Below are 7984 nucleotides of genomic sequence, written 5' to 3' on the forward strand. Positions count from 1 at the left end.
CCACACCCGAGACAGCTTTTCTTAGAGCCTAGTCTCCATTGGTGTTGGACCAGATGACGCCAAAAGGCGTACAACTCAAAAACAGCGCACTATCAGAGTATTGAGAGCTCGGGGTAATCATTTAGTCTATGATACATCCTTTACCAGTATCAAAATATGGTAATAGGTTATTATTGGTTACCCTTCTTGCTGCTATCCGTTATAGACATTTGTTCGTGGTTTGTGTCCAATGCATTTTTGACATCCGACTTAAAAACAACATTTCTCGTGCTTCTAGTTTGTTGTGCCGGTAGGGTCTTCCTTTGTAACTGCTCAGCTTTCACAACTTCTATAGTGCTGCGTGTTGCTGGCCGCTTGGATCTTTGGGCCTGTGCTCGACAACCGTGATCAAAACAACCGGGATATCTACAGTATACACTAATCACTTTCCATGTCCCATATATCTACACAAATATGATAACGTCGTGTATAATCTGGGTGCCACGGTGGCTAGGACATGTTAACTACCTCGCCTGGTATACTAGGAGGTCGTGGGTTCGATCCTGACCCTGACGCCTGCTGTATATTTGGAGTTTGCGTGTCTCTCTCACCGTGGTCGCGTGGATTTTTCTCCGGGTCCTCCGGCTTTTCCCTCCGCATTTAGAATGAACGCCACGCAGTTTAGGAGTATTTGGCTGCTATACATTTCCACACGATAAGCCACTCCGTTGAGCTATCATTTGTGGCCAGGTCGCTTCTGAAAAAAGTATCTCTATAGCTCAGTGGGCCTTACCTGGTAAAAAAAAATGGTTAAGTTTTGATAGTTTATAGTTTAATCTTCCGTCGGCCTATCGGCCTACCAGACTTCATGACGTTAACCAGTAACAAAAATGTGCTTTCATATAAAGCAAAGGCTTGATCGGATTTGCCCTCCGAGGGCTAACTCATTTGGCAGTCAGGAGGGGGAGCTGAACAAATACTGTGCTGCTGGCTTAATTATTTACTGTGATTGGTACGCGTATGTCCCTCTAAACCCAGGGTTAAGAGGCCTGCAGGTGAGCGCCTTCATTTCACACTGCCAGCGGCCACGTCCCAAAGACTACAGACTTCGAAACGGCCCGCAGACGACAATTATTCCCACACTGTCGGCATCTCAGCCGCTCTGATCGAGTACTCGAGGGGTGGTGAATAACGACTTGGAAACAACCGCCGTGTTTCAAATGTGAGCGTGCGAGGTGTCGTGTGTATGTACGGTTGTCTGGAAGTGTATTTGAAAGTGATACTGGGCCCTCAGTAAGGTCAAAGGTGTTGAAGATATTGGACATGTGTGTACACGTTTATTGTGTGTCCTTTGAAGCTCAGGATAAGGTTTCCATACCTGACCCACACCATGCACCCTCAGCGAAAAATGAAAAGCACAGTTTTGTATTAACCATGTTGCCTCACTATATATACCGTGCTATGTGAGGGTGTTTCTTTATAATGATCAGGCGACAGCTTTATGAACACGCCTGACGCGGTGTTTTAGCTGCCTTATTACAAGTGTCCCATCACTTAACCGTAATAACAACAATGCCCCTGATTTTTACCCAGGGAAGCCAGTATGCAAAAGGGTCCTGCCTTTTTACGTTGATGAAGTGTGGCCAATTCATTTCGCGAGTGTTCGGCACCGTGGCTTCATGTGCGAGAAAAAAAAAACGGATAACCAGGGATAGAAGGAACGCATACGCAGGATTTTTGGTGGGACGGGTTAGGGAGATTCAAAACACTCATTGCGGTACTTTTCATCTCTAGGTTTCCGTCGCAGCCTGGAACTTCCATGGAGGCAGCCTTCCATCCGTGCAATCACCAGCCGCATGCCTGCTTAAGCTCCCGAGATTCGACGAGGGGTGATTTGGTCTTTGGTTTCCGAACTATGGCGATCAGCATTTCAAATGAAAACGCATCGGGTACTCATGAATACGATGCTATGTACAGCCCTTTGGGGCCGTCCATAAATGACGTCACGCGATTTTGGACTTTTTTTTGACCCCTCCCCTCGTCACACGGCGTCACAAAAAGCCAGACCCCCCCCCTCAAATATGACATCACAAAGATCTGCCCCCCCCCCCCAAAAAAAAAGAAAACATGCTTCAAATCGCTTTAAACCATTGTCATTGTCGTGCGTATTTAATGTGGCGCTGCACTCTGATGTTTTAGGAGAAAACATTTATTAAAAAGTATATTTAATTAAGTAGAACGTGTTGTCTATATTTATTAAAAGTTGCCGCATTTTGATGTGACGTCACATTTCTGACCCCCCCCCCTCGTCACACATCGTCACAAATTTCTGAGCTCCCCCCCTCCTAGGTGCGTGACGTCATTTATGGACGGCCCCTTTGTCAATCCACTACCGGATGAATGCCTCCCCTAGGCGGTGTTGTCGGTTGTGGCGGTTGTTTGACCATACTTCACCGCGTTGTGGTCAGTGCGGGTTGGCGAAGAGAGGTGGGTGGGGGGGGAGCCTCGCCATTGATGTGAGTTAGCCGTGACCGCAAATCGAATTCAGATGGCCGGGTGCACATTGCGGTGCGCTAGCCACTGCGCCAACCCCTCCCACGATGAGTTATAGTCGAGTGCTGAACGATTCATCGATTTCAAATCGAAATTTGGTGTCTTGGCCTACTTTTCCACGCTGGTCAAACCCAACCACACGTCACCTGTCGATCAACTAACCGTGGTTGTGTGCTGCTGGGAGGATTTAAGCAACTTGCCCCATTGTCTCAACTGTCGGTGTATTAATATACAATATTGATACAATAGTAATATATTACAGCACTGTAGTTACAATGAATTCCCAATCTGCAAATATGTATCTATATGATGCGGTTCAGCACATTTTTGTCCAGAATTCTTGTAAATACCTGGAGTTGGTGTCTGGTTTTTTTAAATTGTTCTGAGCCCTGCAGTGCAAATTCCTACGGAGAGTCAACAAAAGAAGCGCGTTTGCAATTCCATAACTGTGGTACGTGGTTTCCATAGCATTGTGTTTGACGAAGAGCACCGTCGGTCTAGGCCAGTGGTTCTTAACCTCGGGTGCATGGACCCCCTTGGGATGCGAGATGCCCTTTATGGGGGTGCAAGACATGGCCAGATTTTTTTAGAAGGTAAATCATCGAAAACACAAAAACGGGCACGTAAGTACAACTACTTGGTTTCATCAAACTTATGTGTTTATTAACATAGGTTTTTTTTACAATTTAGATCCAAAGGGAGGCAGGCTGCAGTAAATGTTAAGAACCACTGGTCTAGGGTGTTGTTTGACCCTACTTCACCAAGCTTGTCAATGTGTTCTTGGTTCTTTCGGTAAAGTCACGTAGAAGGGAAATAATAAAAGAATAAAAATAAAACATAATAAAATAATTCTCACGAAGTTTCGGCCACAAACGTCGTGAGAATTATTTTATTATGTTTATTTTTATTATTTTATTATTTCCCTTCTACGTGACTTTACCGAAAGAACCAAGAAGATGAATCCCTGCAGTCACGAAAGCTTTAAATCGAAATCTTGTCAATGTGGTTCGGTGCAGGAGGGGATTTGGGGGAGGGGAGGGGGGCATAATCGGTTCTGTCAATAAATGACTCGCCACTAACGTGAGCCTTGCTCAGGAATCAATTTAAACCGGGTTCACAGTGCAGAGCGCTAACCACTGCGCCACTGCTCCACCACAACAAGATGGAATCTCACGCCGTTAATATGAAAAAAAAAACTCAACACATTCGTCGAGAACATTGGCCTATATGCGAAATATTAATAGACGACGTTTCGAGCAATAGCTCTTCATCGCAGAGCGATAACGAGGCTAGAGCAATTGAGCGAACAATAGTTGGTGAAAAATAAGGCAAATGAACTGGATTAATGTCATGTCACACACAGAGGCAGACAGAATTGTAATTCTCCATGCCAGGGACTGACACGTCCTTGGCTCTGTGTAGAATTGTAACCATTCAAGTGTCACCTGTTCGACGCAGGGGCAGTTATCGAAGGTGAAAGTGCAGCCCACGGGCTTTTAACCGTCGATAGTGATAAACCCCCCCCCCGCCCAAACATTCTTTGGGCTTGACCACGTGGCAGCTGCATCTCACATTCCCCCCGATCCTTGTATAATTCTAAAGCCTGCCGTTACAATAAACGTCAATTGGTGTTGTATATATAACATGAAGCATGCGCGATGAGGCTGCCGCAGCACGGGGCCGAGGTGAGGATACTCACTCGATTTACAACGTGCAACCAACGTTATAAAGTGGTGCAAAGTCTAAACAATAGAAACAACGGTGCCGTAAAAGCTGCAAGTTGTTTGCTCACTCGACTATACACGTACGGAATGTGCACACAGGGTGTGAGCTTGATAAAGCCGAGTTATTACCACGCACAATAACTGTCCAATGTGCGAATGTGGTCATCCAGAACAGACCGTAAAACAAGGAACGATGCAATGCCCGGTCCACAAATACGAGGGAGACATCGCAGCGACGATACACTCCGTTGCTCCTGACGCGGTTATCCATCTTGACCACCTGGATGTTTTGCGTCGCCATCAGCCGGACGAAAGATTGACAACACGTGTGTGGCAGCGATGGGTGGTTGTCAGCACGCTGGATACCCGAGTTCAATTTCGGTGGTGATATCTGAACGCGCCTGGTTCACCAGTCCCGCACTGACCAGCGTGAAGATATCAAACTTAGCATCTCATTCAATGAACATTTGAAGGGAGTGATATAAGAAATTGCATTTTTAGTATTTCGATTTAAAGCTTTCGTGACTGCAGGGATTCACCTTCTTGGTTCTTTCAGTAAAGTCACGTAGAAGGGAAATAATAAAATAATAAAAATAAAACATGATAAAATAATTCTCACGACGTTTCGGCCACAACGAAAGAACAGAGAAGATGCATCTTTAGTAGTCAAACCGTGTTGTTATATTCGTTTAGCAGGCCTGACTGCTAATCAGGCCCACAATGTGGAAACCGGTACAGAATTTGCTTGGACAAAAGCTGCCTGGTAATGTAGGTCCCAAAGTCTAATTGGGGCAAAGTAGCAATCCTTACCTGCAAGTACAGACGAATTAATTGATGTAACATCCTGCATAGCTATCGAGTAGAGATGCATAGCGAACTGCATCTTCGTGATTCAATAAATTGTAAAGAAGTTAGGGTCGCGATTTGATTCAAGAATATTTTTTTGTTAGTGGCTGGAGCGAGGTGACGCAAAATCCAAAAGAACATTTCAGTACCCGTGTAATGACAGGGTGCCACCTGATGGCCTGGAAGGGTAATCACGGGTATGGGCAAGGTTATGTAACAACTAATCTGAATGGGGGCGTATCTGGGTTAAAGGTAAAAGGTGGGGTTCGTCGGGAAGCTCTGGGAACCTGCTCGAATTATAGATTTGAAGCTTTCTTCACTGCAAGGATTCATATTCTTAGGTTTGTTTGGTAAAGTCACGTAGGTATTTTTTATTTATTAATAAAAGTAAAATTAAAATAAAAATCACGACGTTTCGGAGGCAACACAAGCTTTTGTCTTCAGGTGGAACAGTCACAGCACGATAGCTGTATCATATATATATATATTTTACGTGACTTTACCGAAAAAACCTAAGAATATGAACCTGCTTGTTGCCAGATAGAAGGGTAAAAAACCAATTATGCTCGAAGGTTCTTGTAGGGGGCGTGACCAGAGGCGGGGCCTGGCCACGCCGAGGTATATAAGGGGGATGGACCCGAGGGTTGTTGCAGGGTCCCGGCTGCATCGCTGCTCGGCCGCATGGAAGATCCTCCGCACGGCTCCCATCGCCGGCATCGTCACACGAGCCAGTCAGCTGTGTGGTTGGATGTAGGCGATGGGACTATGTCGAGAGGTCGGCTGTGCGTAGCGAAAGTAGAGACTATATATATTACCCAGTGTTGTACCCAGTGTTGTACCCAGTGAGATGAGACGTGTGTGTATATGTATAGGCCTGTGTTGTGCTCAGTGTGAGAAACACATTCCTGCGGAGGGAGCTGGTAGGAACGTTGGGTTGCTCGGTCAATGGCCAGGGTCAACGGCGGCGTGGTGTATTCCCCAAATATGGCCGACTGTGAGGGCGGGCACAAGCCGGCGTGAGTAGGTTAAACGTTGAGTTTTATAAGGGCACCACGGGGTGACCAGCCCCTCCCAACCCCCCACCCAGCCCCACTCATCCCCACCCTCCCCTCTCCACCCAGCCCCACCCCTCCCCTTTTTTGGATGCACGACGGACGGACACAATAATCCCCTGTAGGCTGGTGTAACCAGGAGGTTCCTACCAGTATAAGCCCTCTACACGACGTGTCTCAGAAGTCGCTCATTACACCTGCACTCTCGATTCGATGCGTCATTTCGTTAAGAATCAACGTTAACTAATTACATATTTACACTCCCCAACATGCAGGTTACAATTTACTGCCCAGATCTTTTGTCAATCCACGGCTGGATGCGAGGGCATCCCAACCTCGTGCGTCTCGGGTTTTAATTTGGCCAAACGTCACGATGGCCAGTGCGATTTAGCCAAAATGAGTACGAACGAGGACTCGTGGAAGTAGTGTACAATGTATTATTATGCACGATACCCCCTCTGCTGCCAATGCAAACCCTGCAGCCGCTAACCCAACACACTGCTATACCGTGTTCACCCAATCCGAGCAATCTTCCAGGCTTAACCCTCCTTACCTTGCGAGTTCCGACGAGACGGGGCGAATTCCAGGTTCATTTGGTCACAGGCTGCGCGTGGCAATCGTTACCATCTCGCCGTGTTCAGGCTACAAGGAACAGCAAAGCCACAGCGGTTCACGTCGCCTCGTGCAGTGGACAGTCGCACATCCTGCGCGCTCTCTCTCTCTCTCGGGACTCGCTGCTAGGCACGGGAACTGAGATGAGATGATCTCTGTCGTAGAGTGAATTGTTTGCGCCGCAGTGTGTCACGTTGAGCGGAGTCGGCTTGGGCTGGATGCGTGGTGGTTGGAGAATCGCGCGGATGATGAGGGTGTGTCGAGGCAGGCTGTGTGTGGTTGCCAAATTCAGGAGATATTTTTGGTCGGGCAGAAGTTGAAAAAAAAACCCAACCCCAAATAAGGCACACTTGTATTTCACCTTTCGCCTTTCTCCCCAACGACTGTCTTACACGACTGCTCTTCTTTCACGTGGTGCCGAGTTGTGAAACAACTTTCACATGTTCAGACCAGGATTGGTGACGGATCCAGTGTAAAAAAGAGGGGTGGCGGCTTTTGGAGTCGCCTGGTGGAATATGAAACGCTGCCGGCGACTGATAAAACGCGGGCAGCGGCGTTAACCACGTGGTCCACGGGTTGAGGTCGTGGGTTATACATTATCCTTCTTAATAAGTACACACTGTGCAGGATGGTCCAGATGTCTTGCGACCCCCGTTGAATACTGTAAAACGTAATCTTTTAAGGCTTATTAATGACAGAAATGAACACTCATACGAAAAAAATTAGGGGTCAATGGGGGGTCACAAGCCATCTGAACCACCACCCTGTACACGACACACCCTTGCGTCGCCTGCCTAGAGCAGGGCGTGGTGGTTACTGTGCTGTTACTGTCGCCAGAGAGTTTTGAGTTGGTTGTATACTTGGTTGCCAATAAAAATGTCATCCGCCACAGTTGGTTCGCGTTCTTGTGCATAGTATCAATAGTGCATAACGAATCAAGGCATAGTGAATAAATTACAAATATTGTTGAGAATCATTGTATTCTGGATCAAGTTTTTGCCCTTTCTGTCGGCGTGAAAACACGATACAAAAATCCGCATTGGTGCCCTATAAATATCTCGAGGGAATTGCATGGGAGAGAAAATGGATCTGAACTCCTCTCTCCCATGTCACAAATGAGCAACCTCCAGTTATGCACGCATGCGATCCGTCGAGGCAAATGGTGGCGAATCACGAAGAGATTTGCGAAATCCACAAACGCGCTCGTCTGGGAGGTGA

The 7984-nt window shown here is 46.9% G+C and overlaps 1 protein-coding gene across 2 annotated transcripts in view; it reads right to left on the minus strand.

Annotated features, from left to right (window-relative positions):
- Positions 1-7228, minus strand: part of LOC133350235 (DENN domain-containing protein 2B-like) — a 44400-nt gene extending 37172 nt beyond the window's left edge. The window contains exons 1-2 of one of the 2 annotated variants that reach the window (XM_061564359.1): positions 7128-7142; positions 6708-6796 (exon numbers count right to left, since the gene is read on the minus strand). The gene's annotated coding sequence lies outside the window, so the exon portion shown is untranslated. Of the gene's footprint in view, positions 1-6707 lie in introns of both variants that reach the window. The other variant, XM_061564356.1, reaches the window with a different exon arrangement.
- Positions 7229-7984: the final 756 nt, after the last annotated feature.

The sequence above is a fragment of the Lethenteron reissneri genome, chromosome 33 (assembly GCF_015708825.2).
Source record: "Lethenteron reissneri isolate LAM-NWPU_2019-01 chromosome 33, ASM1570882v1, whole genome shotgun sequence".
NCBI lineage: Eukaryota > Metazoa > Chordata > Hyperoartia > Petromyzontiformes > Petromyzontidae > Lethenteron > Lethenteron reissneri.